Here is a 20,346-nt window from a genome sequence, read left to right as displayed (position 1 = left end):
CCTTGTATTTGAAGGCTGCTGAATGCCGCACACAGGGTGCTTTCTCACACAGGATTTTGCTTGATCTCTATAACAAACCTGTGAGGTAAGCAGAACAAATAGTTTTATCTATTGTTTCAGATGAATCTTTGGGGCGTAGTATGGCTGGGAGATTTCTCTCCTGTTGCCCAGACGGCTGGCAAGTGGCATGTCTCCTAACACCCGACCTCTGTGCCTTCTGCCCCCCAGATAGAGCAGGCTTGGATATACACATGTACAATAGATATGTGGAACGTATAATACAAGCGTGCCTTTATATAATTATGGATGTTCTTAAGGTAATGTATAAAAAATTGACAAAAAAGAAATGGAATACAGCAAATATAACCATAAGGAATATTTTCAAATGCCCAACAGAGCTTTGGTCTCACTAACGCTTTTGATGACAAAGTATGTTTAACTAGTGGTAAAAAAAATGTCCTCAGTGAGTGTCCTGAAAGTGGACAGATTGTCACTTGATCTGAGACCCAAATCTTTCCAGAGATTCTCCTCGGGAAGACGTGTGCAGTGGGCATGTGCTTCCCAGAGGCTTGGCCACTTCAGAGTGGGGACTGTGTTTCCTGACCTCATTCCAGGCCCAACTCTTCTCCATGCAGAGGGAGGCACAGATGTGATTGACAGTGGGACTGCTTGGCAAGGGGGTGGGGCTTGGCATCTCAGCAGTCAGAAAGCATGAAGAGTCAGGACTCAGAGCCTGGGCTCCATTTCCAGCTCTGCCACTGGGTCCAGGCCATCAATTCCCCTCTGAGGATATCAGGGCCTCCTGTCACTCTGTGTAAGGCCCCCCATCCAAGGTCTATGAAAGCAGATTGACTGGCCTCGGCCAGCACAGTGGACAAGACCAGCACATCTTTGGAGTGTGCCACGTGGTGTTTGCCAGTGTAGACCTGGCTGTGTGTCTAGACCAACACATGACTTCTTTATTTGGCATTTCCTCATATGAGTTGGAATCTACCAGGGCTTGGCAAGGACAGTGGGTGGGAGGACAAGTGAACCTTCTCGTCCACGCCTCATGCATTTCCATTGTGGATTCAAAGGTGATGTTTAACCTTTTTAATTAAAGAAGATCTTACAGAGTCACCACTGTCCAGAGGCCTTTATGAGGAATGGGCCCCATTCTCCCTCTTGCCAAAAAGAATTTCCTCTGAGAAGGCTTGGGTGAGGTGGGCAGGCGCAGAAGGGACCCCGGATGTCATACTGCTGGAGGGCAAAGCGCTCCTCAAGCTTGCCTGGTCCAACCCTTTAGCTTGTCTGGGGCCAGAATCCATCTTGCTACAGCTGCTGCCCTCTGGTCCATTGAGATCTCTGGGCTGGCCTTTCAGAGAGTCGGGTCCTGCTTCAGAGGCCTTCAGACCAGGGCAGAGCTGCCCACACTGTCCTGTCCACTCTTCTCTGAACCTGATCCAGGCTTTCTATGCCCCTCCTACACAAGGGCACCCAGACCTGTGGTCACTTGCCAGGGATGGTGTGTTGAGGGCCTCATTTCCTTCTTGGGACACAAAACACCCATTAACATAGTCTTGTGCCACCACTTTAAATGGCTGCTGTTGGTTCATATGGTTACATAACTCACAAAACCTCCTCAGTACCTTTCTGCCTGGGCTGCCGGTGGGCATCTCTCTGCCATGGTGCATTTGTGCGACTGTGTTTGGACCCAACTGGAAATATGCAGTTATCCCCACTAAGAGTTAGGTGGCCATTATCAACGTGAGGGAAGCTTGCAACTTCAGCAGATCCCAAGAGATCCGGGGATCGCATCTTCACCTTGGACTTAGCTCTGAGGAGGAAACATGACATCCTTGCCAGGCTGGTCCAGAAGTTGCCCTTGTTGAAGGGAGAAGGGCATGTGCCCATGCATAGGATCCTCGGGCTCTGTGCGAAGCCTTGCAGCCTGGGGCTCTTCCCCGTCTGGGAGCTTCCCCTGATCCTCTTCTCATTCTTGCCCATCATCTGTCGTCAAACAGCTACTCATGATGGGGGTGTGACGTGCAGGAGACAGAGAAGCGAGCACTCAGACTCCCGAAGCCAAGGTCTGGAGAGAGGAGTGAAGATGGAGGAGCTGGAGGCTGATATTTGGAGGGAGGCAAGAAGAGAGGGAGGGGACAGGCGTCCTGCGGCAGAGTGGAGATGACAGGAACACGTTTTTCTACTTTCCTTTTCTTGCTCTCATTTCTGTGTCTTATTAAGGGAAACACAAAGGGAAAATTGTGTTATTTGTTAAAAAAATGTCAAAGTGCATTTTGAGCAAGAGGAAAAGAAGCAGAATCACTGCTGCCTGGATGGGGACGGCAGGGCTCTGGCAGGGACGGCCAGGGCCTGGGGGTGGGGGACACGCTTGCTACACACTCCCCTGGCCTCTGGATGCTGCTCCCGGGAACCCCTGGTCCTCACTTAGACCTGGAGGACCAGCTCACATGTTCTGGGCCAAGGACGTCCCAAACCAGCAGTTAGGAAAAGGCAGTGCAGGTGGATTGCTCTCCAGTTACGGGCAGCGTTCTCCTCCCAGCACAGACGCAAGCCCTAGACAGGAGAGATGCTCACAAAGTGCCCTTTACACTCCACAGTCTCCCGACCTGCAGTAGAGTCACCGATATGCCCCCTTCATCCCCCGCACACTGTGAGCTTGCAAGCCAAGCCGTCAAGCCAGACTCACCTGGGATCCCCCAGGGTGCAGCTCAGGGCGGCACATACCAGAGACATCCAAGTACCGGCCTGAGTTCTGGCCTGCTGGCAGGATGGGGGAGTTCAGGGAGGAGCGTGGGTGTGCTGAAACAGAGGTCAACCAGGGCCCAGCTCTGTAGTCAGCGAGCTGTTTGACCTGAACTGTTCAACCTCTGCACGTGTCACTTCCTTACCTCTCTGAGGAGAGGCCTAAGGCATTGCCGAGAGTCGTGGCAGCAGAACAGACGAGGGATATGGAACATGGAGCAATCCATCTGGTCCACTCGCGGTTCAGCACCTTCCTCGGCTCCCACGCACCCTCCCATGCAGGAACAGAGTGGCTGCAGCTTGCCCAGGTCTCAGGCACCACATGCAGGCAGAGGCTGGAGTCCGAGGATAGCAGCCGTCACTGGAGCCGGGGTGATTGGTGCCCAGGCAGGCTGTGCCCTACAGACTGAGGGGACATGGCAGCCAGTTAAGAGGGTGGGCCCTGGGCTCAGGCTGGCCCAGAACTGACGCTTGACACTAGTACTTTCTGTAGCCTGAGTCAAGCTCCTTGGTCCACCTGGTCTGTCTCTCCATTTGGTACCTGAGGACATTACGGAGGCATTTTTGTGTGTGTTAAATGGAATAATACATGAAATATGCTGGCACTGTGACAAGGACATAGTAAGGGCCCGAGGACTTCACCTGCTGGACCAGAGGAGCACCCAGAGCAGGGCTGGTCCACATCTGTAGCCCCAGGACTTGCCCTCGGGCTCCCGTGGTCAGAGGACGTGCCTGAATTGGACTGAACTGACCCCCTTGGCATGGGGTCTCATCCTGCTCTGGGTTCCAGGCACCAGCCAAGACACACATTCTCAACACTCCCAGGTGCTCCCTAACAAGTCCAGAGAGCAGCTGCCGCAGAAGCTGCTGCTGGGCTCCTCAGACCCTGCCTCTGGCATCTGCATGTGATATTTCACACCAAACACCAGAAACCTGGAAATGGGGGCAGGGCACAGAGAATAAACTCCAGGCACCAGAACAGGGAGGGCTGCGCAGAGGGAGGCACAGTCCCCTCCCACCAGCCTCAGTGGCTGCGCAGGGGACGCCCAGCTGGGTGAAGCCTGGTGCATCCCTGGGGTGTCGTGTGATAGGATATGCAGTGGCCGTAACCCAGATCTGGACTGTCCCCAAGGCCCACATGTGGGGAGGGTGGAGGTCTTTGGGCTACTGGGGTGTGCCTGGGGGATCCCCTCTCCACCCTTCTGCAGGGGCCTGTTCCCACCTTGAGCTGCTCTCTCATCGCGGACCTAAAAGCCACAGGGCCAACCACTCATGGTCTGGAACCTCTAAGACTGAGCCAGGAAAGACTTTTCTCACTCAAGTTGATCATTGCAAGTGTTTGCTGCAGCAATGGGAAGCCGGGTACCCCAGCAGCTAGAATAAGCCTCAGAGGAGCCCTGTCTGCGGCAGAAGCAGCCACAGGAAAAGAGTGTTGGCTACGGGAGGGCAGAGACCCTCACGGGCAGCAGTGAGACCCCAGCTTCTCCAGACGCCTCCAGGAAGGCAGGACCTGTCCAAGAACACAGTGAGGCTCGACCCCCAAAAGGACACCCACTGCACCCTGAGGATCACCTGTTCAAGTGTTACCTTGATGACATGCCTCACTAGGATTCGAGGTGATCCGTGACTACCATCAACACTGAAATGGATTATTTTTAAAATTAAAATTAGCTGGGCATGATGGGGCACGCCTGTAATCCCAGTGGCTCAGGAGGCTGAGGCAGGAGGATCATGAGTTCAAAGCCAGCCTCAGCAAAAGTAAGGCACTAAGCAACTCAGTGAGACTTTGTCTCTAAATAAAATACAAAATGGGGATGTGGCTCAGGGGTAGAGTTCCCTTGAGTTCAATCCCCCCAAATCAAAATTATATACTGAGAAGAGCAAAGCAAATCACCCCCTAAAATAATAACCTGAGGCTAATATCTGAATTGTAATAGGATATTAAATGTCACCGTGGGTTTACAAGGTGAGACAGAAAAAAAAAATGAATCCTACCAAATTGTCACAAGGGCATCAAACTGCACTCCAGTTGCACTTTCTGGCTGCGGGAGACAGTCTACGAAAAAGAACAAGGACACAAGCGAGCTGAGGCTAGGGAGTGGGGACCCGTGGCCTCGTTGACAGTGTCTGAATATTCTTACTTTGACACAGTGACTGTAGCTCACCTCTGCTGAAAAGAATCTTAGCAAACAGGAAACTAATGACATTTAACAAGTTAATAAGCCAGAACTACAAAATGAAGGGGACAGAAAACAGGTAACGCTGAGAGGTCGAATATCAGAGCTAATAGTCGAACTTGAAGGCAGAAATCAGGGTGACCCGGTTTTGTCTGACAGCACTGAGTGCACACTGGGCACTTGCCATATGGACATGTGAAGGAGCAAATGAATGCTGGGATCAAGATTCAAAGCTGCCTCTGAGCTTCCCAGTAGATAGGACAAAAAGGGAAACCCCCAGGCAGCAGCTCTCTGCACAATACTGGAGTTGTGACTGGGGCTTGTTTGAATGAGCACAAAGGGGAGTTTGCCCCCTCCTCAAAGCCCAAGGCCCTGCACCCATGCGGTGGCCAGTGAATCCCTGCAACCTCTCCGAACTCTCCGTCCCAACCCAGGGCAGAGTGCCTTGTGCAAAATACATATTTGCTGTATGAATATATTAATAAGGTCACTGAGAAGAAGAGCTCTGCTCACCTGGATCAGGATTCCATTTCTAATTTTCTCATCACATCAATAACTGACTTCAACCCTTTTGAACATGGAAGTCGAGGGGTGTGGGGCAGCAGGGAGTGGGTGGGGTGGAGGAGACTCTCCAGTGGAGACCAGGGATGGAGCAGGACCAAGGGTGCAGCCAGGGAGAGGGGCAGGTGCTGCGAACAGGAGAAACAGGAGGAAGTGGGGCAGCGGGTCTGAAGGGCCAGAACTCTGGGGTCTAGCGCTCCGCTGGCGGAGAGAGCCCTGGGAGTCTGGGTTTCGGGGTGGCAGAACCAGGAGCATGTCTAGGTGACTTGGGGGGGGGTCTCCTGGAGGCCGAGGAACCCAGAGGAAGCAGGAGGGAGGGAGGGCTCTGGACTGTCCCTCAGTGTGAGTGGAAATCCAGGCTGAAGGGAGAGGCGCCAGCCACCGGCACAGCTGTCCCCTAGGCGGGGAGGAGAGGGAAGGGGCTTGGGACAGTAGCAGAACAGAGATGGGGGGGGGGGAGAGCAGGATGGGGCACAGTGGGGAGCTTGCTGACTTTTCCAGTGTGTTCACAGCCATTATCTCATTGGTTCTGTATGCAATGAGAGACCCACCCTGGGTGTCAGCGAAGCTGCTCTGCCCCGCCACCTGGGAATGGCCAAGGCTTGGCAGCCACACCTTGAGGCCATCTTTGCTGCAGGAGGCTCACCTGCGGGTGCCTGCCCACACCAAGCAGCGCCAGCCCGTGCCCTCGTGCCCCATCCTGGGTCTGGGCCAGCAGTGGCTGAAGGCTGGGTAGCCCAGCTGCCACACTCACCAGGAACAGGGATGGGTGTGGCCCAGAGTTCAGCCAGAGTCTCCCAGAACATCTGGGCAGGGTGGGGGAGCAGGGCCATCAAGCTTTTCAGTCTCATCTTTCTCCCCACCGGGCGGGGGCGCTGGTTCCTCCTCGGACTCGCTCCAGGCCGCCCCTTCTCAGCAGCTGGCAGATGGCACTTCTCACCCCTTACTGCAGCATGCGCCCAGCAAGCCTCGCTGGAGCGACCGGCAGTCACATAAGGAGAGCAGCAGCGACTGTCACCAGCCCCGGGTGCACAGCCAGGCCAACCCCCCTCTCAGGGAAGGGCTCCAGGCTGCAGCCCCACCGCGCAGCAGACACCGGCCAGTACTCCAGCGGACCAGCACCCCTCTCCGTGGACTCCAGGCCCTCCACCCTGACCCCCAGCAGCGACGTTCCCCAGCCCTCTCCTGCTTGGGCACAGGCTGTGTCCCTGGCCCCCCTCCTGCCCACGGTACTTGGCACCTTCTGTGCTTCCTTTGAGCACCTCCAGCCTCTCTGTGTGCCCGCCTCCTGCACCCGTCTGCAACCCAGGAGCTTCAGGGTCAGGCCTGGCAACAGAGCACCGAGGGCAGGGAAGGTGGTCAACGACAGGGAGGCTCCTGAGTGCCCTGCTGGCCCTGCCCGGCGCTGCCCTGCCCAGCTCTCCCGCAAGTCCACGCCAGGTGAGGGGCTCCGAGCCCTCCTACCAGGCGACGCTCCCGTGCGGGTTTGCCCCAGTCCCTACAGAGCCTTCTGCCGTCCAGGGAAGCACCAAGGCAGAGCTTCCCGTCCCCCGTTGTACTCCGAATGCAGCACTGTCCGAAACGGTTTCATGTGTTTTTCACAAAAGGCCCATGTAAATCCTTCTGAGTTCTTCATACCCATCCTCTCTCCATTTAAATCCCCATCTCATGAGTTTAATTCTCCGTGAAAAAAAAGGAAATTGTGTGTTTAGTGGAGACCGCGGCACAGTGCAGCTTGTTCAGAATCGACTGCGTTCCTGGGAAGTCACATACAAGCCACATGCCCACCAACCAGCCTGTTCCAGGGCTTCGAGGGGTTTGCATCCAGAGACCTGCGGGACCAGTTCTTATATACGCTACTCCCCAGATGACCAGGGTCAGGTTTGCTAGCCCCTGACAAACTCCAGTAAGAACAAGTCTCTGTCCACCGAGGGAAAGGACAACTCTTTAGAGCAGAGTCTCTCCCACAGAAACCCCTCGAACCAGAAAGAGGGCAACAGCTCTAGCCCAAGCCGCCTTTTGGGCCTGGGAGGTGCATCCTCCCGTGCCTGAACAGCCTTGGGAAGTGGCGAGGTAGGAGGAAGCGGGCTCAGGACTGCACTCGCAAGCCCACTTCAGCAGGCTCACTGCCCGAGGGCTTCTGTCAGGGTCTGGCAGCAACAGCGGCACCACACCCAGCCCCATGCCAGCGTGCGCACACCCTGCAAACTGAGACTGGCTTTTACAGTCTAAAAATTTTAAAAATCAAAAGGAAAATCATACTTCAGGACAAGTGAAAACTATACAAGATTTCAATCTCCGCATCCTGAAAGGTTTTGTCGGAATACGGTCACACTCTGGTTGAGTCACTGTCTCAGGCTACATGAGCACCGTGGGAAGATGCAATTCTAGGGTCAAAACCCAAGATATCTGGTATCTGGCACTTGACAGATAAATGTCTCCAACCTGTGTTCCGAAGTGCACTGGTGACAGACCTCTGCCAATCTTTCAGCTTTAGGGGGCCAGGATGGGTCAGACAGGGCCTTATGGACAACCTTATTCCTTTCGAGGAAGGTTCATGCTTCTTCGGACTGACCCAGCGCTGGGAACCCCATCATCTGCACTCGAGGATCCAGCCGCCCTTTCTCGGCAGGCCACCCTGGAGGGCCTGTGGACAGGTGCAGCCGGCCAGCCACCGCCTGCCTACCTGCTGCAGGTCATGCCCTGCTGCAGAACCGCAGGTGTCCACAAGAGGGGGCCGCTGTCCCGTGTGAGGCTTCCCAGCTCCGATGGGGAAAATGAGGCCTTCTTACTCTACAGGAGGTCACCTTAGCCTTCTGGTCCCAGGAAGGCAGTCTGACCTCTTGGTGGTTTATCATCAAATCCTGTTATTCTTCTTAAAAAACAAAAAGAATAAAACTAAAAGAAAAGTACTGGTTGGGTACTTCTCACTTCCTGCCACGGCTGGCCCTCTGCTGTCCGAGCACACTGGGCCAGTGTCCCAGCGCTGAGCCTATCCCATGCTCTGCCTGGCTTGGCCAGTGACTCGCGCGGCTCTGCTGGGTGAGGATGGGGCAGAGGGACTTGGCTTCCCCTAGGACTGGTCTCTGGGCCTCCCTCCGGCTCCCTACTGCTCTGAGCGACACCCCACAGTGCGTCTCCGCCCAGGAGCAGCAGTGCCCCCCTGACAGCCCCTGGGTCTTCCCCAGGACCTGCAGAGCTCGCTCTGTGCACTCCAGGAGACAGGCACCAGCCACCACACTACCCTGCAGAGGTCTAGGTCCGGGTCCTTGCCCACAGCCTCCCTCTGTCCCCAGCCCCACAGGGTGCGCTGGTGAGCAGCTCCCTGCATTAGTCTGCGTCTGTGGCTGGAATGAGTACCCCAGGAAAACCGGCTCCTACCAAAGGTCCGTGGGGCTCACAATCTTGAAGGTTTCATCCATCGCCAACTGGCCGCGTGGCTTTGGGCCTCGCTCAGGGCCGGGCAGCACGTCATGGCAGGAGCAGGTGGTGGAGCAGAGGAAGTTCATGGCCGGGAATGAAGCCAGGGACCCGAGTCCCGCAGTTCACTTGGGGGTACCAGGTGGTTGACCCGGAGGCCCCACCTCATGAAGCCCCCACCACTCCCCACGGGGCCCAGCTGGGGCCAAGACCTCAACATGTCCCTTTGGGGGACGATGCAGATCCAACCTTGGCGGTGTCCCTTGCCCTGTGCCGTCACCCTTCCACAGTGTCATGCTTCCTCAACTCACCCTCATATCAAGCCTGAGTCAAGACCTGGAGGGCTGTCTCTCACCACTCTGCTGATGGACCCCCTTCCAGCCTAGGCCCAGAGAGGGGTCACAGCTCCCCGCAGCCCACCTGGAGGGCCGGTCTTCCCGCCACCTGCCGGGTACACACGTGGAGGCACCCTGGCACCGCCCTCTGCCCTGACCCATGACCCTGCACTCGGAGTCGGAGTCACCTCTGTGGGGTGGGGAGCAGGCAGGCTCACTAACTGTCCCTTCTCATTCCTCCTGCGGACCCTCCACCAGCCCCTGTCCCAAAATCCAGACCAAGGAAGCCAGAAAAATGCAAGCATTGTGCCCCTGGGTGGCCCGCTGAGAGGCAACCCCCACAGGCCTGAAGTCCTCCTGCCTGGCAGCCAGCCCTGGCTCTCAAGCCCGATGCCTCTGGCAACACATAACTGGGCTGAGAGGAGGCATCCCCAGGTCACAGAGGGGTGGGCACACAGGCAGCTGCTGGCAGTGAGCCACCCACGGTGCCCAGCAGCCCTGGACAGTAGCAAGGTAGGGAGGAGAGGCTGGGGGGACTGAAGAGGAGGAGGGAGGCCCCCATGTCCCTCTGAAAACAAAGGGCCCTGGGCAAGGGTACCTCCACGCTGGCAAAGACAGCCCCTCCTCAGAGGCCCTGAACCAGGGAATCCTGCTGGTTATGGCATCCAGAAACACCCTCCTCAGCGTCCTCCCTGGGAAGCATAATCCCCAAATATTTTGCTGGAATTCCTTCTGACCAAGTCTCCCTCCTCTCCCAGAAGGCCCCGGCCACGGTGGAACGGCTGTGATCTTGGGCGCGCCCTGGTGGCCGATGGCTGCACAGGCATGAGGGCAGCTCCCTCACCCGCGGCCCAGGTGGGTGCAGGGCTCTCTGAACCTGGAGGGTGCCCAAAGCCTTGGCTCTTCCTCCTGACTTTTCCCGCAGCTCTTTCTCCATCTTGCCCTGCCCTAGGTGACCCTGCATCTGATGCCTTTCCATTTTAAGGCTACCTTCTGAGCCCTGCTGAGCTTGGATAGCTGCTGGGCGAATGGAAGGGGATGCGTTTACTGGAGGGGTAGGATGGGCAGGGAGCTGGGAGGGGCTCTCCACAGCTCTCAGACTTCAGAGGCCTGGAAGAAGACCAGCCCTCAGGGCAAGCAGAGACCCTGGCTGCTGACCCCAGGCTGGGCGATGCCCGAGGCTGGAAAGCCAACTGGTGGACCTGCCCTGCCCACTCCTCTCAGGGAGCTCTGAAGAGGTGTGCACCTGGCGAACACGCCCACCCTGGTGGTCAGGGTTTGAAGCCCTTCTTTTCAGTCCCCTTCCCAGAAATTTCAAAGAGATGCCAGGACCTCTCAGCACATCTTGACTCTGGCCATCAAACACCCTGTGCACTGTGCGAGGGGCAGGGTCAGGGCTCAAGGTGGGACGCAGGGGGGATGGCGGGGTGACACTCCTCCGTGACTGCTCACAAGGAGGGCTCCTGGAAGCCTGGTGCGAGGTGTGCACCTCTGCTCGGGGAGCAATGTGCGGCCCCCACACCACCAGCCCTGGCCCCTTCCTGTCTTCTCTTTTCCTATTCTGTTCTCTCTTTTCCTCTTCCTTTTTCTTCTGTCTCTTCTCCCTCCTTCTCCTCTTCATTCTTTTTCTTTCTTTTCTTCCTCCTCCTTCCTCTTCCTTTTATTCTCCTCCTCCTCTTCCTTTCCTTCCTCTTCCTCGTCTCTCTCTCTCTCTCTCTCTAACTGATCACAGCAGGAATCCAGGTACAGGTGGGATTTCTGCTTCCCAGTGAACACCAACCACCCCTTTAAGTCAGCTGGATGGAAAGATAAACTTCCTCACTCTTCTTGGCCTACCTTAAAGACTGGGTCCTCGAAACGTAAACACGTGGTTCATTGTCATCTGGAACTTTTGCTATTCCAAATCTGAGCTCCAGATCAGCTCAACCACGGCCCTGAGCATGTCTCCTGTCTTTCCTTTTTAAATGGGGTACCTATTTCCTTTGACAGACTCTTGAAAGCGATCCCACTGCACGACCCTTGCGGCTCTCACCTGTCTTTCTGGTCCCCTGCGTACCTCCTGCCTGTGCTTGACTGTTCTGGATCTCCTTCAAGCTCAGCCTTAAAGTGAAGGACAACAGAAGACAAGCCCAGGCCTTCCACCTCCCTTTCCGCCATCTTCGTACTCAGCTTCTCTTCTGGGCGTGGACTGCTATCAGACTCTCTCCTTGGCCGTGAAGAGCTGATCTTCTGTCCTGTGCTAGAAGACAGGGTCTTCGAGAGCAGGGCCAATTAGCTTGCGCTGTTTCCATGGTGCCCAAAGTGCACAGTCATGATTTAACTGCAAATGCAAGTGCTCCTCTTCCTTTCACCAACACAAGTGACCAAAGACAGACAACTGCACAAGCACAAAGCGCAGGCCCTCCCATGCAGTCTCACTGGAGACAGCCACGGGGTGGGGACCACAGACTGAGGAGGTTTCACGGGTGCACTTCCCTTAGGCTCCATCTCAGGGACACTTGACTGGCTCCACACCCAGCTATTTGATATCACAGTTCCACGTGATTCCGTTCAATGGCTAAGAGAAGGCACGACCCCAGAAGTAATCATAGAGTCCTTCAAGCAGCAGCAGCATTCAGAGAGCAAAAACAGCCCAAAGCTGGAAATTGGCAGAGATCCAGTTATTTGGCTAAACAAGAAAAAAGCACTTCTCTCATGGCCCATCAACAACAGAGACTCAGCCGCCCCAGCGCGGGGAGCAGAGGAGTACACACAGCCCGGGAGCCGCCCGACCACGCCCACTCCCATGCACTCCCAGGATGGCACACGCTGGCACTGCATCCCCAATGCAGACTCCAAGGCACCAAGAGTGCAGTCATGAAGAGGGGACGGCAAAGAATGGCCACCAACGCTCAGACAACAACTAGGCTAGAAATGCACAGTCAGTTAAAGGAGGTGACACTGGGGAACAGAGGTGGCCGCGAGGAGAGGGAGGTCAAGTACGTCGACCACAAAAGGCACAGAGCAGGGGCATCAGTGAGGGACCTGCTCGGGAACGCTGACGGTGCTGATACCCAGCTGGACAGATCAATAACCAGGGACATCTGTAGGTCACCCTGCCCCCAAAAGCTTCCCGATTCATCCAGCCAGAGGGCACTCCATTTGACTGAAGCTTCATAAACCAGTTATCCAGAATATCGCTTGTTTAGAATCTCTGGTCTCGGCGTGTTGAGATCTTGAGTGATCACAGGAGTTCTTTTTTTGAGTTGTTATGACAGGCACATTTATTTTATGCAAAAAAATACTTCAAAATTCCTAGAGTGTTACTCACCTCAAATAGTTTAAGCCATCTTTCCTAAGCTTTGTTCTATTTACCCGAACTTCTTTTTACTCTTTCAGTGGGAAGGTGGATTTCAGATTGGAACATGCTGTGCAGTCGCCGATACTGAAGGAGGAAGGTGCTGTGTTCGTCTCTGTTACTTCTGTCCTCCAGACCTGAGCTGTCTCTAACCCTTTGCAATAACTGATACCTGGTCAGCAAGCAGGAACCACACACCAAGTGTGTTTCTCCACGTCTCCGGGCAGAGCAGAGGCAGAGGCGGCTGGTAACTTGAAGGTTTAGGGCCCGGCCAGCAGCCTTGACCCCTCATACATAAAACCCGTCAGCGGTCCACCTGGGATAATAAGAGGACAATGGAACCTCCCAGGTGGCCTGGTTCTTTTCAGGTTGTTGGGGTGGAGCAGGAAGGGATGCACAGGCAGCAGCTCCCGGGACATCCTGAGCAGCCCTGAAGGACCCCTGTACGATGGCCCGGGGCACGATGAACATTCTGCCTAAGACTGGTTTTTCCCTCTGGGTCTCACTGATAGCTGGGCAGGCAGGTCTCCACAATCATTCCCATTCACACGTTGGACTGAGTTCCCCCAGTCCACAGTGTGACCCCAAAGCCCCATGTAAGTCAGGACTCCCACTTGCACGAGCCCCAAGCCTCAGGCTGATCTCAAGCTGAGCACCGCCGGCTGACCCCCCAGAACACATCTCTGACTCCTGCCTCAACCCAGCCACCCCGCGGTTTCCCAGGGCACTGGGGGAGCCCCTCTCTGGTCAGAGCCAGGACGTCCATCTACCTTCCCACCGTCTGTGCCCAGGGGAGCAAAAACCTGTCCATGAACACTCAAAAGTCTGGGTTGCCTACTGATGCCTATATGTACCCCAGTGTGGGAACTGCGCTTCCCTAGAAGTTGTGTTCCCTTGTCAAAGGCCAGTCCCCTGAAGAAACAGAACTCGGTGTCATTGCCTGCCCCGAGGCGGAGGGCCTTGGTGCTCCAAACTGCTTCTCCATTGCAGGTGGCGGAGTTAAGGCTGGAGAGAGACTCTATCTTGCTCTCCAGAGGGCTGCTAACGGCACTGTGGTCACCCAACAGCCATGATAGGAGCCTCCACAAGACAGAGCCAAGTGACACCTGTACCTAGCCTTCACTTGGGGATCAGGACCGGGTTCGTCCAGCATTTTCTTGGGATACAGATCACACAAGGTTAACAGTGGAGCAGCTTTTGGCAACTTAGAGTGAATTTTCTCTCTTCCATTTACTTTTCCGCAAGCACAGATTTTCCCTATCTATGCATTATTATCAGAAAAAAAAACTGTCTTTAATAAAAATAAATAAATAGATTTTGGGTTTGCCCAGTACTGATTTCTCTGTTTTGAAGTTTAAAGATATTTAACCATCTATTCCAAGTTAATGTTTAGTCACCCTGAAGAGGCACAGTTCAGCTCCAAGTGGGTCTGCCCTGACTTGTCCCCCACAGGCAGGGGTAGCACGTCTGTTCCCTGCCTGACTGGTTGTTGGTCACTTTCAGGGTCAGAACCCACAGGCCTTAGACCTAGATTGTTCCCTCCATGAAGCTCCCAATGGGAAATTTTATAAATTGCTATTTTCCTCCACCTTGGGAGACACACAGAGGCCAACACAGCAGTGTTGGCTGAGCAGGTGAGAAACCCCAGCGACTGGGGCTGAACCCCAAGGGGTTTCTCAGTTACAGGAAGCACTGACCTGGGTTTGTGTTCTCTCCTCCAGGGCTGATCCCTGGGGCTGTGATCACTCACAGATTCCCCACAGTCCCTCCCCAGCCCTCGGGGAAGATCCCCCACCCCACCCACTAAACCAGTGGCCTCCACAACCCACCCCCCTGCAACCCTGGTTCTGTGGCCTGGCAGTTCAGCAGTCAGATGACCATCCAGCACTGTCTGTGGTCCTGATTAGTGCTGCCCAGTGGGCTGCAGGGTGGCTCAGCACCAGCCCCTGCCCTGAAGCAGCTGCTAACTGCAGGGGTGGGTGCCCTGGGGGAGGGAGAGCCCAGGAAAGCAGAGATTTCCGTGGACACAGTGGGTGTTTCCGGGTAGACACAGTGAGGTGGGAGCACAGGCCCTGCTCTAGGCCTCAATCAGGCGTGCTTCCCAAGGGGCCCTCAGGGGGGTGGTCATGGTGTCCTTGACAGGTACCTCACCCTAGACCCTGCTCCTTGGAATTATCCGGGTTTTCCTCTGTGCTGCATGCATGAATTGAGCTTCCTTTTAAAAGCCTATTCAGCAAGGATGTTTAGTTTAGTTTGTGCTTTTTTTTCCCCTGCTGTGTACATTGTTACTTTTTAAAACCTAAGACAACTTTGCAGGTCCACCCTGCTGCACAGATAAGCAATGGAAAACACCGTGGTAAGAGGGTGTTAAGACATGGGAACATGTAAGCCCATTCTCGGTATGAGCCAGGACAGTTTTGCAAAGATGCCTGAGAAGAAAACAGCCTGCTGTGTCCCCGTGGTTATCTTTAAAGTACAGCTTGAGCACGCTGTACCGATAGGAAACTTTTCATAATTAATGAGTGTCAAAGTTCCTCCCAGGCTTACAGCAAGTGTTCCTGTATCCCACCCCAAACCAGTAGGTGAGGTCTCGCTCACTTGGGGAGGAGGAAGCGGGCTGGGTGGCGTCAGCTGGCACTAGGCTGCCTGCCGGTGTGCCACCGGGTCCAGGCCCAGGCGCTGCAGCCCAGCAGCCCCCACCCCACCCCAGCCCTGAGCCGCGCAGCCCCGCCCTCCGCCGAGCGCGGGTTAGGTAATCTTCCCCGGACTGCGAGGCGCTTCCAGTGCCAAACCACAGGGAGGGACGCCGAAAGAGAGGGGCTGGGAGCTGTCGGTTGTTGTTTTTTCTGAATTAAGAGAAAACAGGGGACGAGAGCCAGGACGAGCGCAGGGTTCAGGGGACACTGGCAAGTCACCTTGGGCAGGCCCTGGACGGCCGCCAGCACTCTCCTGGAAAGGGGAAGGCGCCGAGTGTATGATGAGTGCTCACTGAGTATTCGTTGCGCATGATGGATGACCGGCCTGGACGCCTTCCACACCACAAATTTGTTCTTCTGCACACCCAGGCGACCGAGGAGCCCGCGGCGGAGGGGGTGGCGCGGGGCTCCTGCCCTCCCTTGCCCCCTCCTTCCCCGGCTCTCTGGTCGGAGAGCCCCACCGGAGTCGCCCACCTTCGGCTGTGCGCATTCGCAGCCCCGGTCCAAACCCAGCCGCGCAGGCAGGGATTAGTGCGGAGCGCTGGCTGCCACGAGCTGGGGCGGTCGCCCTACCTCCCCGCAGCCCCGTCTCTGCCGCGCCCCTGACCCGCCATCCGCCCGCGCAGCGGCCAGAACCGCGTTTCCGTTCCATGGTTTTGATCATGTAACATCCCCACTTGAAGACCGGAGTGGGTCCCAGGGGCCTCGTATGTCAAATCTCAATTTCTAACTGTGAGCATTAAGGGCCTCCCCCACGGCCCCCCATCTTGCCCGCAGCCTCGACGGAAGGCCAGCGTCTTCAGTGCAAGACACGGGAGCCACTGCCTCCCGCTCCAACCCTTGGTCATTCTTCCAGTACCTACTGAGCATCTCTAGGTGGCAGGCTGCAGTAATGCGGGTAGAACTCACCTTACAGACCCACAGTCAGGTGAGGAAGACAGTCAAACAAGTCACTTCCCCTCCTATTGGCCCCCGAAGCAACCAGCTCCCATTTAAACTTGAGCACAATTGCGCAAAATGAACTGAAAACTGAAAGGGGAGGTCCCAAAATGGTTGTCCCTGGACAGCTAGGGGCAGGATTAGGAGAACTCTTACTTAGTGGCACCTTGAGGCAGTTTCCACAATTCTGACCAGGAATTAGCTTTTATAATAAAAAGCAAACTATTTTATGACATTGTCATTTTTTTTCTGATTACAAAGCAATGCTATTTCTTTTAAGAAATTTTTGGAACTACAGAAGGCATTAGCAATAAAAATGTCCACAATCCCAATAATAGCATCTCGCAAACACTGACATTTTACTATGTCTGTACCCAACCACTGTCACATTTTTTTCATAAATTGGGCTCACCTTGTACACAGGATATTATGACCTGTTTTACTTAACATAGTTCTCCATGACATTGAAGTGTCCTGAAACATCACTTTGCATGTCTCCATAATACTTGACAAAATGGACCACCATTGGCTCAATCAATCCTTATTCATTTATAAAGGGCCATACATGTCCCTAAGAGCAAAGAAATTGTGGAGGTGGGAACTAGGCCCTCCAATCACTGCATGTAAGTCTTGGCTATTCCAGTTGCTGGGGATAACGTTAGGCAAACTTGCTAAGTTCTCCTGGGTCTCGTTGCTCTCACACATAGATAAGGTGACAAGGTCTTCCCTATGGGATTATTGTGAGAAAAACAGAGCAGTGACCTGTATAAATCCTTTGGTCATATCTGCCACATAGACCTCAATATCGGTTCCTGGGAGCACATCCCCAGAACTTCTGGTAGAGGGGTCTGACCATTTTTAAGTCTGGTGAGTCACACTGGTGTGTTGTTCTATAAAGAACGCATACATTCTGTTTGTGAAAGGGAGGCACGGGAGAAGACATCTAAAAAGGCAGGTTCCAGGCCAGGGCTGTGGCTCAGTGGTAGAGCACTTGCCTAGCATGCGTGAGGCACTGGGTTCGATCCCCGGCACCACATACAAAATAAATCAAATAAAGGTATTGTGTCCATCTAGAACTAAAAGAAAAAAATCAAAAAAATAAAAAATAAAAAGGTAATTTTATTTATCTATTTATTTATTTATTTTTGTGGTTCTGGGATTGAACCCAGAGCCTTGTGCAGACTAGGCAAGCCCTCTACCAACTGAGCTATATTGCCGGCCCTAATAAGGCAAATTCTTGAGCCTGGGGCTCCAGGTGCCAGCAGGCTCCTTCACAGGGAGATGTGGATGGCAGGAGGGTGCTGTCCCCTGTGCGGCTGCCTACCTGCCTCCCTGAGAAGTTCCTCCCCCTGTGCCTTCCCAGATGGGTCCTCCTCCTCCACTTCAGGGCTCCTCCCTCTGGGTCCAGTCCCTTCATGTGCCACACCCACTCCTCCTCACATTGTCAGCTTCTGAGCCCAGGGCCAGGCCAGCTCAGGAAAATGAAATTGCTTTTGATCATTCCGTCACCCTAGGACTGTCTGGGAGTAGGTCAGAAATGTCCAGGGAGTTCTGAGACACGGGAAACCAGGCCTCCAGATGCCTCTTTCCAGGTGACATCTCTGGACTGCAGGACAGGACGAGCCTTCCCAGGTTGGGCTCCTGCCCCTCTGCGCCCCTCCGCCCTCAGGCCTCCTTGGGCCTCTCCATGTTTTATTGTCCGTCTCCGCCCTGTGTTATCCACCACACTATCTCAACTTGAAAAATCTCGCCCTTGACTCCTGCTTTGTGCCGCCTGCAATCAGTCCTGATCGGTCCTGCACTCAGAGGCCGCACTCCCACCACCACCCTTCGGTGAACCGGGGAGATCACAGTCTGTGCCCAGCCTGCATTCCTGCACATCAGGACATGAAACATGCGAATCCTCCCCGATTTATTTCCTTTTACCTTACATCCTTCGACTTTGATGTCAGGAGGATATGTGAAAGCAAAGACTCTCACGTGACCTGTTACCCTGGAATGCCAAGAAAGCTACCACCACAGCAGCGGCGCGTGGGAGCAGATGGATGGTGACCTAGACCCGTGGCCAACTGCACGTTTGTTTCCCAGACTCCCGATCCTCTGAGGGTCGACCCAAGTCCTTCTGCAAGCTGCACAGAGCTCCCCCCTTACTGATCTCAGCGTCCCCTGACCCTTTCCTCAGAGAGGGAGGCTTGTCCCTCCGCTCTCTCAGCAGGGCTCCAGGGAGCAGACCTAAAGGGAACTCAAGGCCACCTGCAACTCTAAGGATCGTGGTGGGTGGAAGCCAGGGGAGTGGGAGACAGACTGCCTTCCTCCTGGGCCAGCTGCAGAGTGATGCTGAAGCCCCAGGGGGTGCCCAGTCCTGGGGTCTGCGATGCCAGGCTCTCCCCAGCGTGGCCCTCACAGCTGGTCCCTGCTGCAGGGGAGCAGCGTTGTGGGTGATGAAGGCCAAGAGGGGCTTCACGGCTGTTTCCCTGCGTCAGAGCTCAGCCCTCACTGTGGCCTGGGCCTGGCCCTGCACCCTCCCTCACCTTGTTCAGATGTTGTGGCTGGCTGCTGTCCCCCCTCTCCTTCTTGCTGGTCCATAAGCCCAGCCACCCCCGACTCAGCAGAAGGTGAGGTGGGGCAGGAGCTCAGAAGGCAGCCTGTGTGTGCTGCTCCCCACCTCCAGGCACACTGAGCTCAGCACCCCAGAATGTGCCGTCGACCTGCACAGACTCCACAGGCCTGTAACAGCCCCCTTGGGCACTGCTGACACCACCACACGCCCCTGAATGCCTCCGTCTCAGCTTTACCCACCCTTCTTCATTCATGTCTCTGACGGGTGGACCCTTCTGGAAGGCTCTCCTGTCCCTCTATTAAATGGAAGCCCACTCCCCAGCACAAGGCACCCCTCTCCTTACCTTGTGTCGTTTTCTGTGTCCTGTGCTCCACCTAAGGCAGGATTCCTTCTCTTTGGGTATCTCTGGTTTTTATTCCTTCCCCAGAGTGTCAACTCCAGGAGAGCAGGCTCTCTGCCCCTCATCGCCCGCCCCAAGCCCAGGACAAACCTGGCTTGCAGCAGGAGCTGAGTACTGTGCGCATGTGTGAGCCGTCATCCAAGGAACTTCCAGCTCTGCTGTAGACTCATAAGGAAGACCCTTGTGCAGCCGAGAGCTGGGCTGCTGGATCTCCCCCTCCCACGGAGCCCTCTGATTTCATTGCAGTGGGTCAGAGTTTCAATAGACCTCCTGTCCTAGCAACTTTGCAGACCTGGGACACCCCAAAGCCAGCATGCTGGCTCAGCATGCTGGAGAGGTCTCTGCAGACCTTGACTGAAAGACAGCTCACTGCGGGTGACCACAGGACTCAGGACGTGAACCCACACCCCAAGTCAAAGGCACGTGCTGAGGAGTGAGATGCCTCCCTACGTCATCCCTCAAATCTCATTGCTCTGGGAAGTACGACTGCCGACAGGCACCAGCCATTGGCAATATGACAGCAGCTAGGGACCCGAGAGAAGTGACCAAGCTCCAGCTGCAAGGCTTGACGGTGGCATTCACTACGTTTGCTCAGATATCTTTCTAGCCTGTTGGAAGTCTCCCTTTTCAGTGACTGTCCAGTGAGAGCAAAGGACTCAGGAGGGACAGCCCGCATGGTGTGGCCAGGCAGAAACTGGCTGCTCGAGTCTCTCTGCCGCCTGGATGGTGCTGAGGCCTTACTTCATCTGCATGTGGCTAGCGCTCACCGAAGCTTCTCATTCTCATCTCCTGAAACTTGCCCTCAAAGTCAGATGTGCCCTTTGACTTGCTCTGGCCAAGACATAAATGGCACCGTGTGTTGCTGCTGGGGACAATGCTTCAGAGCTGGCGTGTGGTTCTCCGCATCCTCTTCCCTGTGAACCTGAAGTCTGATGCTCTGTTGGTGATGGAGACTCTGCAGCTTGAGTCTCAGTGTCTACTATCGACAGATCACCCTTCCAGTCCCTCCTCCACATCTAACGTGTGGGAGAAATGAAGCCTGGGTTCATGCACAGTGCCTGACTCTCCTACAGGCAATAGTCTACCTCTGATGACAGAGCAGGTGCTTTCCCATCTGTGAGCTCATGTGGTCACCACTGCCACCCAGGAGCCTCCTTTCACAGAGGAGTAAAA

The 20,346-nt window shown here is 55.1% G+C and overlaps 1 long non-coding RNA gene across 1 annotated transcript; it reads right to left on the bottom strand.

Moving 5' to 3' along the window:
* Nucleotides 1-314: 314 nt before the first annotated feature.
* On the bottom strand, nucleotides 315-11,631 carry LOC308650777. The gene is made up of 4 exons (XR_014022414.1): nucleotides 11,274-11,631; nucleotides 2,895-3,154; nucleotides 1,035-2,217; nucleotides 315-954 (listed from the first exon to the last, which is right to left on the bottom strand). It is a non-coding gene; the product is annotated as an uncharacterized lncRNA (long non-coding RNA).
* Between the last annotated feature and the right edge of the window lie 8,715 nt (nucleotides 11,632-20,346).

This window comes from Spermophilus citellus (genome assembly GCF_964194105.1).
Source record: "Spermophilus citellus genome assembly, chromosome: 6".
NCBI lineage: Eukaryota > Metazoa > Chordata > Mammalia > Rodentia > Sciuridae > Spermophilus > Spermophilus citellus.
The sequence above is the reverse complement of the archived record's forward strand: the minus strand, read 5'-3'. Positions and strand labels throughout refer to the sequence as shown.